This window comes from Salmo salar, unplaced genomic scaffold (genome assembly GCF_905237065.1).
Source record: "Salmo salar unplaced genomic scaffold, Ssal_v3.1, whole genome shotgun sequence".
In the NCBI taxonomy this organism is placed as follows: Eukaryota; Metazoa; Chordata; class Actinopteri; order Salmoniformes; family Salmonidae; genus Salmo; species Salmo salar.
The window spans coordinates 126,314-153,977 of NW_025548758.1; the positions used below are offsets into that span (position 1 = coordinate 126,314).

At 49.4% G+C, this 27,664-nt stretch overlaps 1 pseudogene across 1 annotated transcript in view; it reads right to left on the bottom strand.

Moving 5' to 3' along the window:
- Positions 1-14,115: 14,115 nt before the first annotated feature.
- The window catches only part of LOC123733266 (catenin delta-1-like), a 40,944-nt pseudogene continuing 27,395 nt past the window's right edge, over positions 14,116-27,664 (bottom strand). Inside the window, exons 14-23 of the transcript XR_006763706.1 lie at positions 26,602-26,716; positions 25,453-25,512; positions 24,944-25,070; positions 24,077-24,227; positions 23,726-23,921; positions 21,383-21,579; positions 17,798-17,845; positions 17,635-17,717; positions 17,202-17,256; positions 14,116-16,612 (exon numbers count right to left, since the gene is read on the bottom strand). The product of XR_006763706.1 is annotated as a catenin delta-1-like (transcript). The remainder of the gene's footprint in view (positions 16,613-17,201; positions 17,257-17,634; positions 17,718-17,797; positions 17,846-21,382; positions 21,580-23,725; positions 23,922-24,076; positions 24,228-24,943; positions 25,071-25,452; positions 25,513-26,601; positions 26,717-27,664) is intronic.

Consider the following 27,664-nt stretch of genomic DNA (forward strand, 5'->3'; position numbering starts at 1 on the left):
CTGGGAGGCTAGAACATTGTAATTGAATGTGAGCAAACATTGAGAGCAAACATTGAGCATAGTAGGCAAAGTTAAATGTTTACTTCAATAGCTAGTTTTAAGCAAATACAAAATGACCATGCTTGAGAAAACAAATCTACTGGACAGCTGTGGTCAAGAAAGCCATTTTAATACAACAAAATTATTATATTTAAATGACAGGCCTTAGACTTTCTTTCTAATTTACAAAGTTATACAAACAATGAAGCTACAAATAAATAACTTGTCAAAAGTGGCAGATATAAACATATTTAAGTGCTTCTGATTGGACACTGACTGACTGATTCTGAAGGTACAAAAAATAACCAGCATGACCACCAGGGCCCAGTATTCACCAAGCGTCTCAGAGGAGGCCCTGTTATTCATTATGACTTAAAAGGAAAAACTGATCCTAGATCTGCACTTGTACTCTGAGAAGCTGTCAATACGGGCCCTGAAATGTAACAAAAGAGTAGCTGCGTTTGCCGAGTCTCTAGCTCATAAGGCTGAACTGTACAACAAAAACAACAACAAAATCACAATCAACAAAGTTTTTTTTTTTATATAGCGAGACTCACCCTCATTTTGTGAGTTAGTCTCATCAAGTAAGTGTGGTAGGTCGGGGCTACTCCGATAGTTAACAGTGTGGAGAGGATGAGCAGGGAGGTTGCTTAGGAACGGTAGCCTTTCTTCTCAAGAACACACTGTTTAGAATCTGTTGCAAATAATAAACGTTTCCAATGAAGAACACACACATGCAAAGCTAGCCTTTATGTTGAAGAATACACATTTGCGTTCTCCAATGGCAACGTTGTATTATTTTTGATTATTTTAATGGATTCTAAATTAACACGTCCCTAAGAGTACACCCTCCCACTTACTCAGTCTGTTTCCTCTCCCATCACGTCTATCTCGTCTTCCTCGGTCAGTTCTGTGACGCCTTGCTCAAGCCCCGCCCCCACACTCTTGGTCGCACGGCCGGCGACCACTCAAGAACGTCCACCTCCACGTCCTCTTCCTCCTCTGGCTCCCAGCTTCCTGTTGACCCTGTGGTGACCCTTCGTGATGTCAGCGTGGAAGGCTCTGCCTCCCGAGGGGTCGGGATACTCACGTCGGCAGCGGTCGCCATTTTGATTTTCTGAGGGAGGTGGATGTGGGTGATGCCTCTGAAGCTGGCCATGGTGGAACTCGCTTGGTCCACTTCTCTGGCGCCGGGAACCTCCTGCCAAGCTACGAATAAAGAAACCCATAGTAAACATTTAAAAGACGTAACATCATTGAGACTATTTAAGCTCAAACTAGATTAAAATATGAAAAACAACTGCCAGTAGCTATCTACTACTACACTGACTGTACAAAACATTAGGAACACCTGTTCTTTCCAAGACAGACTGACCAGGTGAATCCAGGTGAAAGCTATGATCCCTTATTGATGTCACCTGTTAAATCCACTTCAAAATCAGTGTAGATGAAAGGGAGGAGACGGGTTAAAGAAGGATTTTTAAGCCTTGAGACATGGATTGTGTATGTGTGCCATTCAGAGGGTGAATGGGCAAGACAATATAAGTGCCTTTGAACGGGGTATGGTAGTATGTGCCAGGTGTACCGGTTTGAATGTGTCAAGAATTTTCAAGCCAACATTGGTCTAGCATCCCTGTGGATCGTTTGACACCTTGTAGAGTTCATGCCCCGACAAATTGAGGCTGTTCTGAGGGCAAAAAGGGTGCAACTCAATATTAGGAAAGGTGTTCCTAATGTTTTGTACACTCAGTGTACGTTTTCCACAAAATTGAAAATGAATTCAGGTTCAAATTGATTTACCTGCATCAGGATACATTGTTGGACCCATCTCCTCTACATCTATCTCCTCCTCTTCACCACTCACTTCCTCAGTCCCTGCGTAGCCCAACGTCTGGTGGACCTCGTCAACCACATCCAACTCCTCGCTGGAGATCTCCATCTCCAAATACCCATCCTCCATTTTCTCCTCCACCTCTTGGATGATCACACTTCTCCTATATGCCTCCACCACGGATCCTTTTCCTTTTTCGGTCTTCTTGTTTGTCTCTGTAGACGAGTCTGTTTCCCTCTCTCTGTTCTCCTTGGTAACCAGATCTCTTCCTTCCTTGTTGCCTTTGTCGGTCCGTTGAGGATCCACCATTTCCTTTGTCCTTGTCATCGATAACATTGACAAGGTAGCCAGCTCCTCTTGGAGTTCGAAAAAGTCTCCTGACGCATCCACGTTTTCCCCGCCTAAAACGTTTTCTGTGTTCTCAAAATGTTCTCTATCCTCAACGTTTTCTCTTTCAGTGTCTTTGTAGATGAGATCTTGATACTCCGTCTCCTGTCCACAAGTGCTGCTGTTGTGTCCTCCATCTTTTTCCTCTGGATGGTCGCTCTCCGTTCGGTTGGTCTGATCGTAATTTTCAACGGTTGGTCGAATGGCTGACTCTCTTTCTAGAGACTGGGAAGGACTTCTGTTTTTGTTCATCAGTCTTGATTCATTTTGACCGCTGTCACTTTCATTGGGTTTCAATAATTTTCTTTCACTTTGTTTCTGTCCTTCAGTTTCACTTTCTTTTTCTTTTGTCTCCTTGCTTTTGGTGGACTTCCTCGTCTTTTGGTGCCTGTGCTTCAGGAGTTCTTGGAACTTCTTGAGAGACACAGTGGGTGCCCGACCCTTGGAGGGGGTCCGCTTGACAGCAGGGGGTCTCAATTGGTCTCTGTCTGATTCAGTCTCTCCAGATCTTTCTGGACTGGAGTTCTGTGGCTGACCAGACGGCTGGGGTTGCAGAATGGTTCCCGTTCCTGAACAGTTGGAAGGAACTTGCTCTTCATGGGTACTGGGGGAAGTTGTCTGCGAGCTAGGCTTCTGAGCAACTGTTTTAGATTTAGACAGCACAAGTAGTCTCTGGAACAACTCTGCTCTCTCTCCTTTGCCATGTCCCTCCCTGAGCCTGACCCTTTTCCTGTACTTCTTTCGCTTGTCGTCCTTTACCTGTGGTTCCCCTCCTCCTTTTTCCTTTACCTGTGGTTCCCCTCCTCCTTTTTCCTTTACCTGTGGTTCCCCTCCTCCTTTTTCCTTTACCTGTGGTTCCCCTCCTCCTTTTTCCTTTACCTGTGGTTCCCCTCCTCCTTTTTCCTTTACCTGTGGTTCTCCTCCTCCTTTTACCTGTGGTTCCCCTCCTCCTTTTTCCTTTACCTGTGGTTCCCCTCCTCCTTTTTCCTTTACCTGTGGTTCCCCTCCTCCTTTTTCCTTTACCTGTGGTTCTCCTCCTCCTTTTACCTGTGGTTCTCCTCCTCCTTTTTCCTTTACCTGTGGTTCTCCTCCTCCTTTTACCTGTGGTTCTCCTCCTCCTTTTACCTGTGGTTCTCCTCCTCCTCCTTTCTCCTTTACCTGTGGTTCTCCTCCTCCTTTCTCCTTTCCCTGAGGTTCTCTTCCATTTTTCTTTCTCTTCGGTTCTCCTCCTCCTCTTTCCTTTCTCTTCGGTTCTCCTCTTTCCCTTCTCTTCGGTTCTCCTCTTTCCTGTCCCCGCGGTTCTCCTCTTTCCTGTCCCCGCGGTTCTCCTCTTTCCTGTCCCCGCGGTTCTCCTCCTCCCTTTCCCCGCGGTTCTCCTCCTCCCTTTCCCCGCGGTTCTCCTCCTCCCTTTCCCCGCGGTTCTCCTCCTCCCTTTCCCTGCGGTTCTCCTCTTTCCTTTCCCCGCGGTTCTCCTCCTCCCTTTCCCTGCGGTTCTCCTCTTTCCTTTCCCCTCGGTTCTCCTCCTCTTTCCTTTTTGTACTCAACAGCTTCCGCGTCATGGATGCCCGTTGTCATGGCACTGGTGGGAAATAAACCACCAGCCTGGGAAACCTGTTTTTTTCCTGGTCGTATCTTACGGGGTCTACCACGTTTCCGTTTCGGGGGTGGTGTTGGTGGGATTTGGAGCAGTCCAACTGCTTTGGCCAGAGCTTGAAACCTGGAGAAGGAGGGACTGGGAGTTTCAGAAGACATGTTCGACTGCTTGTCTTCTTGGTGATGTTTTACTGGAGAGCAGCTCCTGGTTGTGGTCCAAACGTTAGGAGGGCGTTTCACATCTCGATCCCTGGCTCGGAGCACCCTTACTGGGTTCCCCATTTCCCTTCCCAGCATCTTTGTTCCTTCTGGAGGTCGGTTGGCTTCCTCACCAAGGCTGGACAAAGACTGTGTGGAGGTGTTGGAAAGGTACCGTCCTAATCTTTCGCTCGCTAAGACATTGTTGGTTGACAGACTGACAGAGCAGAGACTTATTTTCACTTGTCCATTCTCAGTCTTCGTTCCGTCGTTGATTTTCACCCTTTCAGTCCTCACTAAAGGACTATCTTCTATCTTTGTAGAGACGTTGTGTTTCCTCTTTTTCTGAGGAGGCTCTGGGGTCTCACTGTCCTCTGATTGTTCCTGCTCCACTTTCACACCCTCTGTTCTCCTCACACAGATTCTCTTCCTGTGGTGACTCCAGGTTTCATCCTCCTGTCTCCTCTGGGTCTTTGCATTTGGTTTCTCAATCCTTGGCCCCTGCTCCGGCTCCAAACCCTCCTTTATCCTCACACGGATTCTCTTTTTGTTACTGTGGGGCTTCGAGGTTTCATCTCCCTCTCTTCTCTTCGCCTTTGGTTTCTCAAGCCTTCGCCCCGTAGTGGTGGTCGCGACCTTCTTCCTTTTCCTCTCCTCCTCGTCCTCTTTTCCGGTCAGTCTTGCGTTGTTGCTAATGCTAGCCTTGTCTTGACCATCAGTCATCTGCTCGGAGTTGTTGTTGGATTCCCACGGCAGACCAAGGCATTTTTTAGATTCACACAGATTTCCTGGGGAGCGTGGAGAATGTATCATGGAGCTCAGTGGAAATTGTAGTCTTCTCGGAGTGTGGCAGAGCCAAGGTGGTAGCTTTGACAGCTGAGGGATTCTATGGAATGGAGTTACAGGATGCCGGAATGGGGATTTAAGGAAGGGTTTCGCCGGAGATGGTGGGGGTGAGGGTTCCGGTGAATTTAAGGGTGAGAGACATTTTGGCAGGCATAGCTCTTCCCAATATGGAGGAGGAGATTGGGAAGGCTGGGTTTCACTTCCTCGAGACAGCAGTGAAAGGAGTTCTGGGAAACGTAGTCCTCTCCCGGGAGAGACATCTGGTGGGCATGCTGGGTGTTGTGGTTCAGAAGCATCAGTTTCAGAGGGGGGGAGGAAACCAGGGGTGACAACCATTGGTTCCTCTTCTTGTGGAACTTCCTGATTCGTACTGGCCTGACTCAGACTCTGACTTGGAATGGCCTCTCCATTCACACGACTTGGCGTGGTCCCTCCATTCACCTGACTTGGAGTAGTGTCTCCATTCACCTGACTTGGAGTAGTGTCTCCATTCACCTGACTTGGAGTAGTGTCTCCATTCACCTGACTTGGAGTAGTGTCTCCATTCACCTGACTTGGAGTAGTGTCTCCATTCACCTGACTTGGAGTGGTCTCTCCATTAGTTGACAGACAATCCGCAGAGGACAGATTACAAACATGTTCTCTGTATGTCGACGGAACGCCCGTCTGGGCAGAAGAACCCTTCCAGCACCCTGGATCTGGGTCCTCTTCCCCTGTGTAAAGTAGAGAGGCCTGGCTCTGAGGAAGGGACTGGTGGTGGTGGGGAGGCCTTGGTGAAGAGCCTGAGTGGACTGGTATGATGCTGCTGCTGCCACCACATCCAACCACCAGGCTCTTGGAGTTCCGGTTCTGGAGTTCCTGGTTTTGAGAGTTCTGGAACCGGATCAGGAGTTCCTGGTGGTTCTTGGCGTTCTCAGAGGAGCACTGGAGTACACCTGAACAATAGGAGGCCCAGTCAGAGGAGTAATCATTACAGGAGAAGTGGGGGTGAGGATGAGAGAGGGGGGTGGAGGGGTGATAGGTGGAGCATTGGTGAGGGGTCAGAGGTTGTGGGTCCAGGTAAAGGTCAGGGGTAACGGTGCAGGAGGTTGTCGTGGTGACGAAATGGGAGGAGGTGATGGAGTGGAAGGCTTGAGAGAGAAAGACAGAGAGAGAGGTCAGGCTGGTGGTAGCTAAGTGTAGGTGCTAATAGCGATCTATTGTAATGGATGACACTGTGAGATAAGTGCAAGCAATGCCGTGAGGAGTTGAGGAAGGGCAGGCATTTAAAATGTACATGACTTATCATACATAGACTAAGTCAGTGTTTCCCAACTCTGGTCCTCCAGTACCCCCAACAGCACAACTGCTTCTGCTTGTCAACTAACCATCAAGCCTTTGACAAGTTGAATCAGGCGTTTTTATCTGGGGCTTCAACACAAATGTGTACTGGAGGACCAGAGTTGGGCTGCTGGGGGTACTGGAGGACCAGAGTTGGGCTGCTGGGGTTACTGGAGGACCAGAGTTGGGCTGCTGGAAGACTGGAGTTGGGGTTACTGGAAGACTGGAGTTGGGCTGCTGGAAGACTGGAGTTGGGCTGCTGGGGGTACTGGAAGACTGGAGTTGGGGTTACTGGAAGACTGGAGTTGGGGTTACTGGAAGACTGGAGTTGGGCTGCTGGGGGTACTGGAAGACTGGAGTTGGGCTGTTGGGGTACTGGAAGACTGGAGTTGGGCTGCTGGGGATACTGGAAGACTGGAGTTGGGCTGCTGGGGGTACTGGAAGACTGGAGTTGGGCTGCTGGGGGTACTGGAAGACTGGAGTTGGGCTGCTGGGGGTACAGGAAGACTGGAGTTGGGCTGCTGGGGATACTGGAAGACTGGAGTTGGGCTGCTGGGGGTACTGGAAGACTGGAGTTGGGCTGCTGGGGGTACTGGAAGACTGGAGTTGGGCTGCTGGGGGTACTGGAAGACTGGAGTTGGGCTGCTGGGGGTACTGGAAGACTGGAGTTGGGCTGCTGGGGATACTGGAAGACTGGAGTTGGGCTGCTGGGGGTACTGGAAGACTGGAGTTGGGCTGCTGGAAGACTGGAGTTGGGCTGCTGGGGGTACTGGAAGACTGGAGTTGGGCTGCTGGGGGTACTGGAAGACTGGAGTTGGGCTGCTGGGGGTACTGGAAGACTGGAGTTGGGCTGCTGGAAGACTGGAGTTGGGCTGTTGGGGGTACTGGAAGACTGGAGTTGGGCTGCTGGAAGACTGGAGTTGGGCTGCTGGGGGTACTGGAAGACTGGAGTTGGGCTGCTGGGGGTACTGAAAGGCTGGAGTTGGGCTGCTGGGGGTACTGGAAGACTGGAGTTGGGCTGCTGGAAGACTGGAGTTGGGTGCTGGGGGTACTGGAAGACTGGAGTTGGGCTGCTGGAAGACTGGAGTTGGGCTGCTGGTGGTACTGGAAGACTGGAGTTGGGCTGCTGGGGGTACTGGAAGACTGGAGTTGGGCTGCTGGGGGTACTGGAAGACTGGAGTTGGGCTGCTGGGGGTACTGGAAGACTGGAGTTGGGCTGCTGGGGGTACTGGAAGACTGGAGTTGGGCTGCTGGGGTTACTGGAAGACTGGAGTTGGGCTGCTGGGGGTACTGGAAGACTGGAGTTGGGCTGCTGGGGGTACTGGAAGACTGGAGTTGGGCTGCTGGGGGTACTGGAAGACTGGAGTTGGGCTGCTGGGGGTACTGGAAGACTGGAGTTGGGCTGCTGGGGGTACTGGAAGACTGGAGTTGGGCTGCTGGGGGTACTGGAAGACTGGAGTTGGGCTGCTGGGGGTACTGGAGCACCGGATTTGGGAAACACTGACCTAAGTCGCTAGAAAGCCTTACAACATAGTTAACAAGGAGCCTGGTTCAGATTCAAGGCAGCAGGTAGCTTAGGGTTAAGAGCGCTGGGCCAGTAACCGAAAGGTTGCTGGTTCAAATCCCCAAGCTGACTAGATGGAAAATCTGTTGATGTGCCCTTAAGCAAGGCACTTAACCCTAATGCACTTATCCAGAGCAATCTGCTAAATGTAAAGATAAAGTCTTCTCAGATGTAGATACAACAGTAGAGAACGGTGGTCAATCACATAACATGTTACAAAACATACCTGTTTCAGTCGACGACGCATCATCACTTCCTGTTGCGTAGCCATGGGAACACACGCAACGAGAAGCCGAGCCAACGGCGCTGTGCATTCCACAATGCCTTGCGTGGACGGGATGATGCGAGCAGGAGCAGGCCGTCGGTCTGTCGTGGCTTTGGAGATGGTGGTCGCAGTCCCTATCCAGAACCACAGGGGGCAGTATGTTCAACCCCATCATGATGTCTTCCAGCATTTTCTCAATCTGCTCGTCCGATTCCTCTACCTGCCGGCCAAAACAAGAGGACCACAACGGAAATACGTTGTTAAACGTTTTCTGTGTTAACCTGGATCCTTTTCAAATGTGTGGTTGACTTGTGTTTTTTTAATCGTCAAATAAATGAAGATACCGGAGGCTGGGGCAAGGCGAGCTGCGGTTCATGTGCTGGGTGTGGGGTCGGATGGTGGGTGGAGCTGCAGTGGTTGAGGGAGGTTGACTGGGCGGTGGTGGTTTTGGACGTGGAGTGGGGGCGGGATCGGGGTGGAGGGGAGATGTAGAGATCTGGTGGAGGGGTGAGGAAAGCTGTGTCGAGGGGAGAGCACCGGGGAGGGCTGGGGACTGGGGTGGGGGGGAGGGCTGGGGACTGGGGTGGGGGGAGAGGCTGGCGTGGTAGTTGTCTTGTCCTCATGCGATCTGTTTCCTGTCGTGACAGAATAAAAGGAGACATTTTAGAACCCTTAGAGAAGACGAGCCGCATGGCTCCGATACATTTATATACCAACGTTTACACACCTATTCTGTCTTCAGCAGGGTTTCATCTAAACAGGGTTTCAAAGGTCATGTTTAGGAAATATATATTTTAACCGTTGTGCTGCTGTTTTGACAGCTCAGATTAACTTGAATAATGGACAGGGTATTCAGAAACCCCTCAATGGCTTACTAACATGGTAATGGATATTCACTGTATCAAAACTAATGGGCAAAAATGTTCTAGAGTGAAAACGTAGCCCTCAAATTCAGCACTTATTTTGCTGACAACAATCAGTTAGAATGGCATTGGAAGTATTAGAACGTTCATCGTTACTGTGCCACTCACCTTCTTCAGAGCAGCGCGAACCAACTGCCTCTGACCAGGTGAGACGGTTCCGTCCCTCTCCTGCCTCTGACCAGGTGAGACGGTTCCGTCCCTCTCCTGCCTCTGACCAGGTGAGACGGTTCCGTCCCTCTCCTGCCCACTGACCAGCTCCCACACCTTTTAAACAATCAGTCAATCAAATGTATCGATAAAGCAGTTTTTAGATCAAAAGAGTGAGAATAAGGGGTTTTACAGTAACCCGGCCTGGACTCCAGACTGCAAGCAGAGGCACACATTAGCAAAGAAAAACTCAACATCCAAAATGGCACCCGATTCACTACACAGTGCACTACTTTTCACCAGGGTCCAGGTCAAAACTAGGGCACTATTTAGGGAATCGGGTGGCATTTTGGACACCCCACCTACCTGTCCCCTGGTCCTCCTCCTCAGCTTGACCTTGATGGAGATCTGAGTGTTCTCCAGCCTCTGTCCGGTCAGCCACTTCCTCCCAACCGCACCTCACAATCACATCACATCTTATTTACAACGCAGTTAAAAATGTCAACACACTTTACAGTACATGACACAGATACAAATAAACAACATGCTAAATATGAGGTTCATAAAATAACTATAAAACCCCAAAGGATGTGAAAAATAAGTCAAATGGTTGATTCAAGGCCCCAGGGTTTGAAAGACGACTTAAAAACCTCAACTATCATCCCCTCATACCTCTCCTCTCCTGACACTCCCCTGTTCCTCCTTCCTCTGCTCTCCCAGTGTGTGGTGTCAGCTGCTGCTCCCTCATCTTCTCCATCCTCCTCTCCGTCACACCGTTCTCCGCCACAGAGCATTCTGGGACGGCACTCTTCTCCCGGGGTGTCGTGGGGTGGTCCGAATCGTCACTTGGGGCGACCATGTCACCGCTCAGGACAACAGAGGACGATGAGAGGTTTGTGACCTCCGGTTCGGAGGTCCGAGGGTGGGTTCTAAAGGAAGCTGTGCCACAGCTGACCGTTGCTTTGACGCTGGGTGGGGTGGAACTGGGGGTCATAATCTGGGGACTCAGGGAAGGAGGTGCCGTGTGAGTTGTGTGCTGCTGCCCTTCACTGCTGCTCTGGACTAGTAGGAGAGGTGGAGGTGAGGGTGTGGATGTAGGGAGAGCATCAGGGAGGGGACTGAGGAAAGTCATGTAAATACCTCCATTACAGTCCACAGTCTGGGTCCCCGTCTCCACCAACGCCCCCACGTCCACCTGTGTGTCTCCTCCCTCCGTCTGCACCCCCACATCTCTAAGACTGCACCTCCTCTCCCCCTCTCCCTCCCTCCCCCGGTCCTTCCACCCCTCCACCAAGCGGCCTATGCCCAGCTTACAGGCAGCGGCCATAACCTCTTCTTGTTCCATGGTGCCCTCTCCCTCCAGCTCTCCGGAGTACAGGAGATCCACCAGCTTCAGCAGGGTCTGGGCCTTCACAGCCTGGAGCTTGAGTGGCCATCTCTGCCCAGCCGGGAGGGGGGATGACTGGTTGGACAGGGCCTTGGACAGGTAGGGGCTCAGGGCAGCCAGGACGCAGCTGTGGGCCGGGACTGACAAACCTGTGGGAAGAGAGAAATGTGACATCATTAGCTACATTTATAATCCAGGTTAGGAAATGTGATGTAGGCCTAATGGGGTTTAGGTTTGAAATAAGGGCATGTGGAAGGAGAGGAAGAATGGCAGTTGGATTTGATTGATCCCTTTACTATCCTCAATCTAAACCTCATTATGTCTCCCTAACTTACATCAATCATTTGGCTACTTTCCATCATGTCATTACTGTCATTATAGCCCCTTGCTTTAGCTACTGTCATGAAGTTCACTAAATATTGTCATAAAGAAACTGATAAAACACACAGGTGCCAAATCAAGGTGACTATGAAGACCAAGAGCAGAGAGGGAGAGCGATGACGTTCTGTCCACAACTAAAGAATCATTGTGGAATCTGAAAAGACACATATCCTGAAAGCATGATGGTGTACTTACTATGTGCACATGCTAACAGAAAGGAACGAGGTGGGTAGCTAATTACGTGTGTCCTTGTAGTGAAGTATTTATAAACTACAAATCACTGTTGGGTAAGGGCTTGTAAGTAAGCATTTTGCGGTAAGGTCTACACTTGTTGTATTCGGCGCATGTGACAAATAAAGTTAGATTTTTGTTCTATTTTCTGTACAATAGGCCATAGCTGATTTTGGCCGAATAGGCCTGGCATATTCCCACGTTCAAAGAGCTTTCCATTTTGATTGCGTTATTTTGCCTAAAAACCATTAAGCCTACCTATAGAAAAATGTATAAAACAACTCTGTCCAGCCTGGTAAGAGTGGCCAAAAGGGTGTTTATCATCCCCAGTGGCTCTGCAGGTGTGGAGAGGATGTTCTCCACTGCTGGTCTGCTCTCCAGGCACCATCGCATGAGCCTGAAGCCACATACTGGCCAAACTCAACATTTTCAAAAGGCTCTAATAAGTCAGTTATCATTTCATTTGTATTTAATTCTAAGTAATTCACATCCGATATGCACAATTTATGGACTATAATTATTTAATACAATAAAATGTTGATTAAATGCTTTATGTCCACACCAGCCTATTGTGTCACACTCGCAAATGCTTCACAATGTATTTCTATCTAGGCTATATCCTTGAAATAATATAGCCTAATTCATTCATTTCCGTTCCTTCTTAGGCTCCCGGTCTGGCTCCTGACCTATTTAGAGTGTTTAGATGACATGTAGCCTATTTGAAATGTTTATTCAAATACTTTTCATTTAAATCCATATGGTTTGGTTTCAATACTTAAAAACCAATTGGTAGGTCCAGGTAGTCACAAAAATAGATGGACGTTGGTTAAATTGTGATTTTAACGAATGGAACGAATTTGGAGCGGCAGTTTTTTTCTTCCTGTGAGTGCGGAGTGGTTTTTAGCTGAGCGGTAGGAAAGGACATGGCGCGCTGGAGCGCTGCGCAACATGAGCGATGAGCGGGATTTTCCAACCGCTCATCTCTGCTCATATGCTCTGATTGATTCCATTCCCCCTCCTCCCTCAGTCTGTAACAGGGTATCACAGTAGACTGCAGTCTCTCCATCACTCCCCTCCTCCCTCACCATCAGTCTGTAACAGGGTATCACAGTAGACTGCAGTCTCTCCATCACTCCCCTCCTCCCTCACCATCAGTCTGTAACAGGGTATCACAGTAGACTGCAGTCTCTCCATCACTCCCCTCCTCCCTCACCATCAGTCTGTAACAGGGTATCACAGTAGACTGCAGTCTCTCCATCACTCCCCTCCTCCCTCACCATCAGTCTGTAACAGGGTATCACAGTAGAGACTGTTGTGCTTCTGTCTCTGTAGTTCCTCTAGGAGCCTCAACTCATAGCCAGGCAGACGGTACCTCCACATGCTCCTCTTCTTGGCCTCCACCCTGAGAGAGAGGCCTGGGTTGGGTAGAATGGAGAGGGGGATAGAGTGGTGGAGGGGAGACAGAGGGAAAATGGATGTGGGGAAAGGGGGGGGGGTAGCAAGGAGAGAGGGATGGAGTTGTGGGGTTTAGAGGACAGAAAAGAAAGGGATGTAGGGAAAAATTAGGGAGAGATTTAAATGACTGCAGATTGATCTGACGGTATACAGCATTTGACGAAGTGAAATAATGGTAAAACCTGATTTTCATACATTGTCTCAAAATGTCGTGCTTGGAGAAGACTGGGCTGAAAAGTCAAGGTGTGAAGTTGGTTGTGAGATGCTACGGGCAGCAACAATGTCATACTCGTTTGGACCAGACAGCATCAGATAGATGGCCTACACGTAGAGAGACAGAGGGGCGCTGTTTCAATCGCTCGGATGCTTTCTCCTGTCATATACATTCAGCCTCTTGCGAATTGAAAGAACATTATGAAACACAGAAATACGAAAATGTTTATTTAATTTTTTCTTGGCACATTTTTGGGGTAATCCTGGCTTCCCTTGGCATCCATAAATACACACCACTGGGGTGAGTGGCTAGTACTTTACATTTGGGACTCCGTGAAAACCTGCCAATTGTCATGTATTTGTGAACACATTCGTTCCATGACTAGAAGAAAAAAGTTCAGCCAGTCGTATCACGTGTTAGTCAGTGCTTTTGCTAGAAAAGACAGCTTGTTCGTTAGAACGCTTGCAAGAGCCATGCAATTCAAAGCGTGTTGTGGACGACCTCCACTTATCAATAAGACACACTGACAATAGGCTTACAATCAAAAACACAAATGTTAATGTGTTGCATTAGTGCACATTCATTTAGTTTTCAAATAACTGCAAGTGTGGTACAGCTTTCTATCTAATTAGTTCCATTTGTATACTTTTCAGCACACTCGTGCTGGGGGAGGAACTGGAAACGAAAGTCTGGTGACGTTAGCTAAATGTGTTAGCTAACGTTAGCTGGACGGCTAGCTAATGCACATGCTTACCTTTTCGATGCCAGTCAGGGCTTTTTCTTGTCTATTGGCTTGCTTTGTCAAAAATCTGTATATCGCCATCCAATTTGTTTTAAATAGTTAATGTTGACATATTCCCTAGTTGATCGATTCCCACAATGTGGCCAAATGCACGGACTGACGTCACACTTCAGAAAGGAATTCTCAACGTCAAAATCGCGAGGGGCGATCGTGCGTGCGCATGCGTAGTTAACGTGGGAAAAGCAGAGATGGGATCAACTGCATAATCGAATCATGGGGTCATTTCGGCTCGTCGTTGATCATCAACTTCTGTTGTTCCGCAGCCAGCGGCAGAGCCATTTGATGTGATCAATTGCAAACCTGTTGAAAAATTCTATTCAATGTTGGAAAGTATTCTGTTGACTTTAGCCAATCAGAGGCGTGCGTTACTTCACCCATTGATTTCAGCGTCTCAGCACTGCATGACACCGTATGATGACTTATGTTTGTGTTTATGAAGAGTACAACTGTACAGCGAGAACAACTAACATTTACTATAACACATGCATTTCTCAAATCACACAGAGCTAGAGAGAAAAAGTCAAGGCCAGTGTTGAAAAAAGCACTTTTTAATTATAAACCGTATTGCTTGTTACAAATTCCATTCATGAGAGAAATGTGCAACATTAAGAGCCAAGGCATAGAATTAGAGATTAAGGTTTTCACCCAGAATCACATTTTAGATCAGCGTTCCAATAATAAACTGATGACAGAAATTGAGAGTTGGACTGTCTCCTAAATGGCCCCCTATATAGTTAACTACTTTTCACCCATAGCCATATCAGGCCATTTAGTAGTGTACTATATTGGGAATAGGGGACCATGTGGAACGTAATATTGATTTTACATTGTGTTTTGCTTGTTTTATCTTTACTTAAAATATATAAACCATAAATGTTTCTCAATTAAAAAATAAACCGATTGCATATGTGTTCACCCACAATACCTGCAAGACGAATAAACCCAAATCATAAAATATAAAAAGAAAAATACATAAAACCATTACAATTAACAAATATTTATCTTGTATATAGTTACATTTGCTTTTTTTCAATTATTTTTTAAAATAGCAACTAGAATCAATCTGGTCTTTGCACTCATTCAAATCTTGCTAATTTAATTTTATGCTCCGCCCCTCTTTAGTCCCACATTCCCATTGGATTCCACTCCCACATAATTTCCTGTATCAGTTCTAGGTCTATATCTGGTTACAAGACAACTATTTACATTTTTCTGAGACTGACCATTTGTAGTGTTGGATTGGCATGAAAATAATCAAAGGAACCAAGAACCGCTTTTACCCCTAGTGCTTTAATCTACTCAGAAAATATCTACATCTTACTCTGCACTGAGAATAATAATGCTGTCTACGGTACTAAAGGAACTCTGTCTGGGGGAAAACAACCAGCTAAATGTGTCCTCTCCCCTCTTAGTGTTCTGTGGTCTCCATGGACACCAGCCAGGCCAGCAGGGTAGATGGACACCCAGGCATAGGTTCAGTAGGCTGGAACACGCCAGTCTGATGAGGAATGTATGGCACTAGAATGGTTCTCTCTGTTCCATATGCAGAGCATCAATCATATCAACTCTATACATTCCATTGTGTTATTATGCGGAACACAAAAAATAAAACTGTTCTAAACATTCCATTTGGATGCAATGTTCTGGAATGTTGCTGCTAGTGAATGATATCCCCAGGGCAAACCCCATCCCACCTTAAAAACACCAATCAACGAACGAGGCACTCCAGTTAGCCATAAGCCACACAGACGTAGTTGAAGGCGATCACATATTTACACATTCATATATATATAGAGATTTGCAGATTGAAAGAAATGCAGTCACTGGATCAACAATCAAATCTGTGGTTTCTCCCATAGCTTCAGGAGAACCATTAGAACCAGAGGGAGTTGAGAAAGGGGGTATAACAATGACGCTAAAGAGCCACACAGATAGAAATGTATTGAATAGAGCCAAAACGGTTCACTGGTCTATTATACACGGCTGAAAATCATAGAAATATACTCTGCAGAACAGACTATCAACAATGTTCTGTGACGCAAGACCCATGTGTAAAATGTTAAAGTGGTCGTCAAGCTACTTACTTTCCCACAATCCTTTGCCACAACACTGCCCAATGGCACACAAGTGCCTGTCTGACATCACCCAATGATGTCATATACACTATAACATCACAACAGATGGCTCTGAGAAGAGAAGTAGTGTTCAGAAAGACTGTAGTAGAAAGTTACTGCAATAGTGGTGTGTAGTTTGGCACCTGTTCATCAGTGTAGTCAGAACCACAACTCAGCAATCACACTTCAAACAAAGACCAAAGCAACACCGGCAGTAGATCAACAAACATTGATTCTTTGTTGGGAAACAGAAGTTAAGTGGTAATTAGTTATCACAAGAAAAGAAAAAAAACATTGACCGGAAATCTTCACAATCACTTCTAGAAATGCAGTTAACCATTCCAGTAAAAAAGGGGGTTTGTCAGTTTAAGTTCAGTTACAGTTTGAATCCCATTCCAACAGTTCCCTTTTGATTAGCTTTGCTACTGTGGTGGTGAACGTTCCCAGTTCCCAGATGAAGTCACAACTGTCCCTATTGTGGTGGGAGGAGTTAGTAAATTAGAAGTGGTTTATGTCATAGTAGTGTGGACAGGTAGAAGAGGGATGTCAGGAGGATGTCAGTCATAGTAGTGTGGACAGGTAGAAGAGGGATGTCAGGAGGATGTCAGGAGTCCATAGTGTTCCTTTAGTGGCTAAAAGTCTGTCTGAATAGAGGAATGAGGGAAAGCTAGGGAGGTGAGGAATGCTGAAGGTCATGCAAGTGGCTTATGTCACAGAACCCGAGAGATAAGAGGGAAAGAAGATTAAGAAATTGAAAGATAGAGAGAGGAAAAGAGAAAGAAAAGAGAGAGACAGAAGGAGAGCGAGTCCAGTCCTAGTGGAGTCAGTGGTCCCTCAGTGAGTGTCCAGAGGTTCAGCAGGGGCAGTAGGCCGGTAGAGGCTGCTCTCTTCTAGTGATGCACACTATCAGTTTCTCTGTGGGAACACCAGGACAGAGAGAGAGACAGAGACAGAGAGAAGGGTTACTACCATGTGCAATATTTGTTGTAAGAGTGCAACTCATAAACCAGCCATATAAACTTAGAGGATTGAGAGGACACAGAGCCTGCTAGTGAAGACAATATCGGTCACAGCCTAAACATTACCAATCAATACATGAGACACACAGACAACATGAACACACACAGCCTAAACATTACCAATCAATACATGAGACACACAGACAACATGAACACACACAGCCTAAACATTACCAATCAATACATGAGACACACAGACAACATGAACACACACAGACGCTTGAAAAGAGATCAAACACACACAAGACAGAATTCCATATGTATACAGACATGAAACAATGAAACAAACATCAAGACACAAGATCAACAACATACTACATCAAATATACAAATCCCCAGCAGAGGGAGCAAGAAAAACACCAATACAATGGAGAGAGAGAGAGAGGTTAGTCAGGCCATGCGGTTTAGTGAGAGAGGCAGGTGTTCAGTCGGTGGACACACATACCATGCGCTCACATGCAGTGTGTGAGGGGGTGTGGCCTAACCGTCATAAGAGTCCATGAGAGGAACAGAGTCCCGCCTCTCCTCATACAGCCCTCCCTGAGAGGGGGAAGAGAAGGGGGAGGACAGGAAGAGAGAAGGGGGGAGAGAAGGGGGAGGGAGAAGAGGGAAGAAAGGTGGTGGGTTAAAGCAGAGTGAGAGAAAAAAGAGAAAGAGAGAAGGGTGTGTTCAGAACGAACAATATGAAACCAGAAGAATCAGATAATAGAGAGAGGGGGGACGAGAGAGAGAGAGGGGGGACGAGAGAGAGGAAGAGAGAGAGAGAGAGGGGAAGAGAGAGAGGAAGAGAGACAGAGGGGAAGAGAGAGTGTTGATAAAGTGGGTTAGTGTCAGAAGTTAAGTGAGAAAAGAAGCTAACCACCGTAGTGAGACATGCGAGAACATGCTCTGTGTGTGTGTGTGTGTGTGTGTGTGTACCTGTGCTGTGTCTTTGTCAGCAGGCTCGAGTGTTCCATCCAGAGTGTTCTTCCTCCCCCTCTGGTCCAGTGTGGAGTAGGCATCTGGAAGACAGCCAAGGCCTGTTAACAACTGTGTGTAGGCGTGTGTGTGTGTGTGTAGGTGTGTGTGTGCACAGACATACCTGGTCCCATATCATTTAGTGGAATCATGTCTCTCTTGTCTCCTCCTCCTGACAAACAAACACAGTCACAGGATGAGAGACAGCTAGTGTGTAGGTCATAGTGTGTGGGTCAGAGTGTGTGGGTCATAGGGTGTGGGTCATAGGGTGTGGGTCATAGGGTGTGGGTCATAGGGTGTGGGTCATAGTGTGTGGGTCATAGTGTGTGGGTCATAGTGTGTGGGTATAGGCCAGTGGTCGGGGATTGTAGTGAGGTGACTGGGGTCCCCACATAAACAAATACAGCTTTTTTGGTTTTAATTAAGAGTACAGATTGGGAGAATATACAAACTCTGAGAAATGTTATCATTTTATTGTGTAAATGTATTTATCAGAGAGATGAAAATGTAATGACTAAAAGGTTGATGTAAAAATCAAAATTGACAAATTTCAGGGTTGTGTCATTAGATTGGTGGTGGGGTGGGGTTGTGTCATTAGATTGGTGGTGGGGTGGGGGTTGTGTCATTAGATTGGTGGTGGGGTGGGGGTTGTGTCATTAGATTGGTGGTGGGGTGGGGTTGTGTCATTAGATTGGTGGTGGGGGTTGTGTCATTAGATTGGTGGTGGGGTTGTGTCATTAGATTGGTGGTGGTGGTTCATGATTGGTGGTGGGGTGGGGTTTGTGTCATTAGATTGGTGGTGGGGTGGGGGTTGTAACATTAGATTGGTGGTGGGGTGGGGGTTGTAACATTAGATTGGTGGTGGGGTGGGGGTTGTAACATTAGATTGGTGGTGGGGTGGGGGTTGTGTCATTAGATTGGTGGTGGGGTGGGGGTTGTGTCATTAGATTGGTGGTGGGGTGGGGGTTGTGTCATTAGATTGGTGGTGGGGTGGGGGTTGTGTCATTAGATTGGTGGTGGGGTGGGGTTGTGTCATTAGATTGGTGGTGGGGTGGGGGTTGTGTCATTAGATTGGTGGTGGGGTGGGGGTTGTGACATTAGATTGGTGGTGGGGTGGGGGTTGTGTCATTAGATTGGTGGTGGGGGTTGTAACATTAGATTGGTGGTGGGGTGGGGGTTGTAACATTAGATTGGTGGTGGGGTGGGGGTTGTAACATTAGATTGGTGGTGGGGTGGTGGTTGTGTCATTAGATTGGTGGTGGGGGTTGTAACATTAGATTGGTGGTGGGGTGGGGGTTGTAACATTAGATTGGTGGTGGGGTGGGGGTTGTAACATTAGATTGGTGGTGGGGTGGGGGTTGTGTCATTAGATTGGTGGTGGGGTGGTGGTTGTGTCATTAGATTGGTGGTGGGGTGGGGGTTGTAACATTAGATTGGTGGTGGGGTGGGGGTTGTAACATTAGATTGGTGGTGGGGTGGGGGTTGTAACATTAGATTGGTGGTGGGGTGGGGGTTGTGTCATTAGATTGGTGGTGGGGTGGGGTTGTGTCATTAGATTTGCGGTGGGGGTTGTGTCATTAGATTTGCGGTGGGGGTTGTGTCATTAGATTTGCGGTGGGGTTGTGTCATTAGATTTGCGGTGGGGGTTGTGTCATTAGATTGGTGGTGGGGGTTGTGTCATTAGATTGGTGGTGGGGTTGTGTCATGATTGGTGGTGGGGATGTGTCATTAGATTGGTGGTGGGGTGGGGGTTGTGTCATTAGATTGGTGGTGGGGTGGGGGTTGTGTCATTAGATTGGTGGTGGGGTGGGGGTTGTGTCATTAGATTGGTGGTGGGGTGGGGGTTGTGACATTAGATTGGTGGTGGGGTGGGGTTGTAACATTAGATTGGTGGTGGGGTGGGGGTTCTGTCATTAGATTGGTGGTGGGGTGGGGGTTGTAACATTAGATTGGTGGTGGGGTGGTGGTTGTGTCATTAGATTGGTGGTGGGGTGGGGGTTGTAACATTAGATTGGTGGTGGGGTGGTGGTTGTGTCATTAGATTGGTGGTGGGGTGGGGGTTGTAACATCAGATTGGTGGTGGGGTGGGGGTTGTGTCATTAGATTGGTGGTGGGGGGTTATGTCATTAGATTGGTGGTGGGGTGGGGGTTGTAACATTAGATTGGTGGTGGGGTGGGGGTTGTGTCATTAGATTGGTGGTGGGGTGGGGGTTGTGTCATTAGATTTGTGGTGGGGTGGGGGTTGTGTCATTAGATTGGTGGTGGGGTGGGGGTTGTGTCATTAGATTTGTGGTGGGGTGGGGGTTGTGTCATTAGATTTGCGGTGGGGTGGGGGTTGTAACATTAGATTGGTGGTGGGGTGGGGGTTGTAACATTAGATTGGTGGTGGGGTGGGGGTTGTAACATTAGATTGGTGGTGGGGTGGGGTTGTGTCATTAGATTGGTGGTGGGGTGGGGGTTGTGTCATTAGATTGGTGGTGGGGTGGGGTTGTGTCATTAGATTGGTGGTGGGGTGGGGGTTGTGTCATTAGATTGGTGGTGGGGTGGGGGTTGTGTCATTAGATTGGTGGTGGGGTGGGGGTTGTGTCATTAGATTGGTGGTGGGGTGGGGGTTGTAACATTAGATTGGTGGTGGGGTGGGGGTTGTAACATTAGATTGGTGGTGGGGTGGGGGTTGTAACATTAGATTGGTGGTGGGGTGGTGGTTGTAACATTAGATTGGTGGTGGGGTGGGGGTTGTGTCATTAGATTGGTGGTGGGGTGGGGGTTGTAACATTAGATTGGTGGTGGGGTGGGGGTTGTGTCATTAGATTGGTGGTGGGGTGGGGGTTGTAACATTAGATTGGTGGTGGGGTGGGGGTTGTGTCATTAGATTGGTGGTGGGGTGGGGGTTATGTCATTAGATTGGTGGTGGGGTGGGGTTGTGTCATTAGATTGGTGGTGGGGTGGGGGTTGTGTCATTAGATTGGTGGTGGGGTGGTGGTTGTAACATTAGATTGGTGGTGGGGTGGGGGTTGTAACATTAGATTGGTGGTGGGGTGGTGGTTGTGTCATTAGATTGGTGGTGGGGTGGGGGTTGTGACATTAGATTGGTGGTGGGGTGGGGGTTGTGACATTAGATTGGTGGTGGGGTGGGGGTTGTGACATTAGATTGGTGGTGGGGTGGGGGTTATGTCATTAGATTGGTGGTGGGGTGGGGGTTGTGTCATTAGATTGGTGGTGGGGTGGGGGTTGTGTCATTAGATTGGTGGTGGGGTGGGGGTTGTGTCATTAGATTGGTGGTGGGGTGGAGGTTGTAACATTAGATTGGTGGTGGGGTGGGGGTTGTGTCATTAGATTGGTGGTGGGGTGGTGGTTGTGTCATCAGATTGGTGGTGGGGTGGGGTTGTGTCATTAGATTGGTGGTGGGGTGGGGGTTGTGTCATTAGATTGGTGGTGGGGTGGGGGTTGTAACATTAGATTTGTGGTGGGGGTTGTGGGGTCCCCACAGAAAACCACTGAATACAACAGCTATAGGCTATTCAGAGCCATGGTCTGGTCCATCAGCTGTAGTTACATAGACCAGAGACCTGTGGCAATCAAACATGGATCCAACCCAGACCCCAGGGACAATTTTACACCCAGACACTTAGTTCCAGAGTCTCATATTGGGGTAGACCTGTGAAGACCTCAGTGTGTGTGTGTTGCTAGATGTTATTGTCTGTCTCACCCCTGTCTATGAGCGGCAGCGTACTGTCTTCATATCCTCCGTTGACCCGGGGCTGGGTGCTGTTGGGAGGGTTGAGGTTCACCATGAAGTCAGTCTTCTTCCAGCCATCCTTCTCCAGGGTCTTCCTCAACTCCTTATAGCCCCAAACTAACTGGAGTATCAGCCCTGCACCACGCACCTCTCGCTCTGACCGGTTCCTATCAGGAGACAGAACTAGAGGACTCAGAGAGAGAAACAGCATCAAACAGAGGTGATTCAAATACACCCCCAGTCCACCCCGGGGGGAGGTCAACTACACACCCCCAGTCCACCCCGGGGGAGGTCAACTACACACCCCCAGTCCACCCCGGGGGAGGTCAACTACACACCCCCACTCCACCCCGGGGGAGGTCAACTACACACCCCCAGTCCACCCCAGGGGGAGGTCAACTACACACCCCAGTCCACCCCAGGGGGAGGTCAACTACACACCCCAGTCCACCCCAGGGGGAGGTCAACTACACACCCCAGTCCACCCCAGGGGGAGGTCAACTACACACCCCCACTCCACCCCCGGGGAGGTCAACTACACACCCCCAGTCCACCCCAGGGGAGGTCAACTACACACCCCCAGTCCACCCCAGGGGGAGGTCAACTACACCCCCAGTCCACCCCAGGGGGAGGTCAACTACACACCCCCAGTCCACCCCAGGGGAGGTCAACTACACACCCCCAGTCCACCCCAGGGGGAGGTCAACTACACACCCCCAGTCCACCCCAGGGGGGAGGTCAACTACACACCCCCAGTCCACCCCAGGGGGAGGTCAACTACACACCCCCAGTCCACCCCAGGGGGGAGGTCAACTACACACCCCCAGTCCACCCCAGGGGGGAGGTCAACTACACACCCCCAGTCCACCCCAGGGGGAGGTCAACTACACACCCCCAGTCCACCCCAGGGGGAGGTCAACTACACACCCCCAGTCCACCCCAGGGGGAGGTCAACTACACACCCCAGTCCACCCCAGGGGGAGGTCAACTACACACCCCCACTCCACCCCGGGGGGAGGTCAACTACACACCCCCAGTCCACCCCAGGGGGAGGTCAACTACACACCCCCAGTCCACCCCAGGGGGAGGTCAACTACACCCCCAGTCCACCCCAGGGGGAGGTCAACTACACACCCCCAGTCCACCCCAGGGGGAGGTCAACTACACACCCCCAGTCCACCCCAGGGGGGAGGTCAACTACACACCCCAGTCCACCCCAGGGGGAGGTCAACTACACACCCCCAGTCCACCCCAGGGGGGAGGTCAACTACACACCCCAGTCCACCCCAGGGGGGAGGTCAACTACACACCCCCAGTCCACCCCAGGGGGAGGTCAACTACACACCCCCAGTCCACCCCAGGGGGGAGGTCAACTACACACCCCCAGTCCACCCCAGGGGGAGGTCAACTACACACCCCCAGTCCACCCCAGGGGGAGGTCAACTACACACCCCAGTCCACCCCAGGGGGAGGTCAACTACACACCCCCAGTGAACCCCAGGGGGAGGTCAACTACACACCCCCAGTCCACCCCAGGGGGAGGTCAACTACACACCCCAGTCCACCCCAGGGGGAGGTCAACTACACACCCCCAGTCCACCCCAGGGGGAGGTCAACTACACACCTCCAGTCCACCCCAGGGGGAGGTCAACTACACACCCCCAGTCCACCCCAGGGGGGAGGTCAACTACACACCCCAGTCCACCCCAGGGGGAGGTCAACTACACACCCCCAGTCCACCCCAGGGGGAGGTCAACTACACACCCCCAGTCCACCCCAGGGGGAGATCAACTACACACCCCCAGTCCACCCCAGGGGGAGGTCAACTACACACCCCCACTCCACCCCGGGGGGAGGTCAACTACACACCCCCAGTCCACCCCAGGGGGAGGTCAACTACACACCCCAGTCCACCCCAGGGGGAGGTCAACTACACACCCCCAGTCCACCCCAGGGGGAGGTCAACTACACACCCCCAGTCCACCCCAGGGGGGAGGTCAACTACACACCCCCAGTCCACCCCAGGGGGAGGTCAACTACACACCCCCAGTGAACCCCAGGGGGAGGTCAACTACACACCCCCAGTCCACCCCAGGGGGAGGTCAACTACATCTCTGGAGGGACGTGGCTCTTTTGGTTTTTCTTTTCATTTAGTGTCTAACTGATCAGTAAAAGGGAGAAACCCTGCAGGCCCGCAGCCCACCAGAGACTAAGTTTGACCCTCCTGTTCTACATCATCCTTACTGATGGATAGACACACATGCACCTCTTTTTGTCACACACACACACACACACACACACACACCAGCTTACCCGTCCTTATTGATGAGCACCAGTCTCTCGATGCCCTGCGAGGCTCTGAGGATCTTGGCAGCATCCAGGCTAGAGCCCAGAACCTCATGAAGGGTGCTCAGTACAGACACCACCGTCTCCTCTGACAGAGCCCTCACAGGCTGGCTCTGACCCCCACCAGGCAGGTTGGATACCAGGTGGGGAACTGCATGTTTACCTACAGAGACAAGAGGTAGAGATATATAGCTATAGTATTTACTAACACAGGTCGGCTCAAAGAGAGCGCGAGAGAGGGAGAAAGAGAGGGAGTGGTAGAGAGAGAGAGAGTGAAATAGGGAGAGGGAAAAACAGTTCCACAGAAACAGGACTAACCGAGCAGGTCTCTGTTGCGAGCGTCGATAGCCAGGTTCCTCAAAGCTCCAGACATGGCCCTGACCACCCGGTCGTTACCATGGGCCAACAGCTCTGTCATCATGGGAAGACCCTTCTCCTGACGCAACAATGCACGGATATACCGCCCATACTGAGACACAGAGGGGGAATACATACAGATCAATGGTTATTCTAGTGTATCTGCATTCAGGAAATGGACAGACTGTTTTGAGTACTAGACTGTGGTTTAATAAGGGTCTAGAAAGGCGGTGGTTTGTGATTATACTGTGGTTGACTTACGGTCCAGGTGTAAAGGGTTTCTGTTAGAGGTCAAGTAAGGAGGCTGAAAGGGATGTGTGGACCCGATGGTGGTTGTGTTAAACTGACAGGCAGTGGCGTATCAAGGTGTGTGGTGGTGTTGGACCTGGTGGTGGTTGTGTTAAACTGACAGGCAGTGGCGTATCAAGGTGTGTGGTGGTGTTGGACCTGGTGGTGTTTGGGTTAAACTGACAGGCCGTGGCGTATCAAGGTGTGTGGTGATGTTGGGCCTGGTGGTGGTTGTGTTAAACTGACAGGCAGTGGCGTATCAAGGTGTGTGGTGATGTTGGGCCTGGTGGTGGTTGTGTTAAACTGACAGGCCGTGGCGTATGAAGGTGTGTGGTGGTGTTGGGCCTGGTGGTGGTTGTGTTAAACTGACAGGCCGTGGCGTATCAAGGTGTGTGGTGGTGTTGGGCCTGGTGGTGGTTGTGTTAAACTGACAGGCAGTGGCGTATCAAGGTGTGTGGTGGTGTTGGGCCTGGTGGTGTTTGGGTTAAACTGACAGGCAGTGGCGTATCAAGGTGTGTGGTGGTGGTGTGGTTGACTCACGGTCCAGCGTCCGGCACACAGGTTCTGCACAGCTCGGCGGAGGCTTCCAGCACGGTGGGGTTCTTACTCTCCTTCAGCAGAGAGGTGTAGACACGCACCACCTCCGGCTGGAACAACAACTCATAACCTGGACGGACACACACACACACGGAGGGAGAGGTGTTAGAAACATGTAGACACGTCTCCATGTCTTCTCCTTTTCACCTGCACTGTTGCTGCATTCATAAATCTGGGGGGGGTCACTTTGAACGGTCATCCAACTAGGAATTCCAAGTCAGAAACTCGGGCCTCCTCATAGACCTCGGAGTTTCAGACCTGAAGATCACTGACATGATTTGACCTCGTTTCCCAGTTGTCTTGAAAGCACCATGAGTGAAAACAATGTGATGGAAGCTCATCATGCTGGCTTAGCTGTCGCCTGGTCACTTGTTTCAGATCAGTACAATAGAGGAGTGGACAGGAGAAACATCATATTCCAGTCTGCATGATGCCACTTTATACTGTGTTACCTTTGGCAGGTGTAGTCCTCTTTGGAATGTCAATCATATCTGCTCCGTCCTCATTTCTCCCTGCAACAGAACATCAGAACACTCAGGAAGACGCAAAGAACACTCAATAACCCCCCGCCCGCTATGGCGCTCTAGAACCCCCGCCCGCATGGCGCTCTAGAACCCCCCGCCCGCTATGGCGTCTAGAACCCCCGCCCGCTATGGCGCTCTAGAACCCCCGCCCGCTATGGCGCTCTAGAACCCCCGCCCGCATGGCGCTCTAGAACCCCCGCCCGCTATGGGCTCTAGAACCCCCGCCCGCTATGGCGCTCTAGAACCCCCCGGCCGCTATGGCGCTCTAGAACCCCCTGCCCGCTATGGCGCTCTAGAACCACACACCTCTGTGAGCCACTGAAAAAGCCGCTAGGTAGGAGCACACATGCTAACACACACTCTCTCTCACACGCTGCACACTGCCTCTCTTACACACATCGTCCTCTAGGAGACGGCAGAGAGCATGACAATGCATGCACAGAGTTAGGAGACTGACACACCATTAGCCAGTCCTAATCAATGCTCTAACCAGCAGACAAGCAGAGGTCAGAGAGTCAGAGCTTACCTTTAGAACACCAGTCATCTGTTCCACAGCAGAGAGAAGGAGAGCAGAACGAGGGAGGAATAAATGATAGGAGAGAGGAAGATGATTTGAGTCAAGCGAGAACAGCAGCAGTGACCCAGCCACCCAGACACCTCCTCCACCAAAGCACCAGCATTGATCACATGTAGGATTAGAAACTATCGCAGAAAACACACACTAACATGCACGCCAGCACAAAGACAAACCATCAAAAACAAAATGTCTGTTCACAAATAGAGAAACAAATCATTTCCATCACAGACAGACATCAGACACACAGACATTAAGGAGTGAGACTGAACATTCTTTAGGATGGGGGTAAATAGTATTCAACATCCCAGGCCAACCACTGGTTCTCTGCTGTCTCTCTTTCCTGCTATACTGTCACTATACTGTGTACACACACACACTACAGTCAACAACTGCATCACTCTCACTCTGCCTTCCTTCCACTGACAGATAATATAAACACTCTCTCAAACACAAACCAGACAGACAGACAGGCACCCGCGCACACGAGAACACACACACACTGACCTTTAGCCCTGCGGTAGCTGAAGCGGTTGGTCTTTCCAGTGGAGGGGCGGGGCCCTGGTTGAGGGACATGGCTTCCTGGTAGCGCTCAGCACCCGGCACCTCCCGGTGAACCTAAGGTCAAGTCAAGTTTAAAATCATACAGTATAATATTGCTTATTTAAAGACATGCTGCAAAACGTTGGTGCCTACTAAGTATTTTCTTTACACCTCCGGCTTTGGGCTGATGTGTCAACATGTTGTTCATACATAATCTAGGAGCAGAATTACTGTCTTACATCAATTAGCCACGAAATCCCTAGTTTGAAAGCAACTTTTTCTGGGAACTATACTGCTTCATTTTCCCCGTGTGGCACCCCTAGCAATTCAAGTTCTAGCCAGTGAGCTTCAGCCCCTCGCCATTTGAGTGACAGCTAGCAAGATGCAGAGTGAGCACTGACGTTGTGCGCATATCTATACATATGTGACGTAGTACACCATTTTCAGGGACCACTTCTGGCTCGTGAGCGCTACTTTCAGAACAGTGAACAGTGTTGTCCCGATGGTAGAATTTCGACTTCGATGCGGATACCAGGTTAAGTATCACAATACTCGATACAGTACTAAAATAATACCATGGCCAAAGTCACATAATGGCACTTGATCCAGACAGATCTTTGAGGTTTATTTTAAATGTTTGATTTTTGAATGTATGCGTTAATGAATGAATTATACAATCAATTTGACTTCATTTTTTTACTAATCCAACTACATAACATCATGGTAATAATGTATTTGAACAATAAATCTCAATTGATAAACTGGGTAAATCAAGATGTAGCCTAGGTGTATTCACAATGCAGGTGAATGCATATTCAATAGCAGCGTGAGCATGAATTGAGTTAGAGCTTTCTGGCTGATTTCATGGTGCTACAGATGAAAAACAATTGTTTCCCTTCCATTTGGGACTTATTTTATTGTACTGATCAACAACATTTGCGTAGAAGAAGCAATCTCTTATTTTATAAAAGTGTGTCTCTAAGACCCATGACATTATTCACACACACAGCCAGTTCAAGGCTC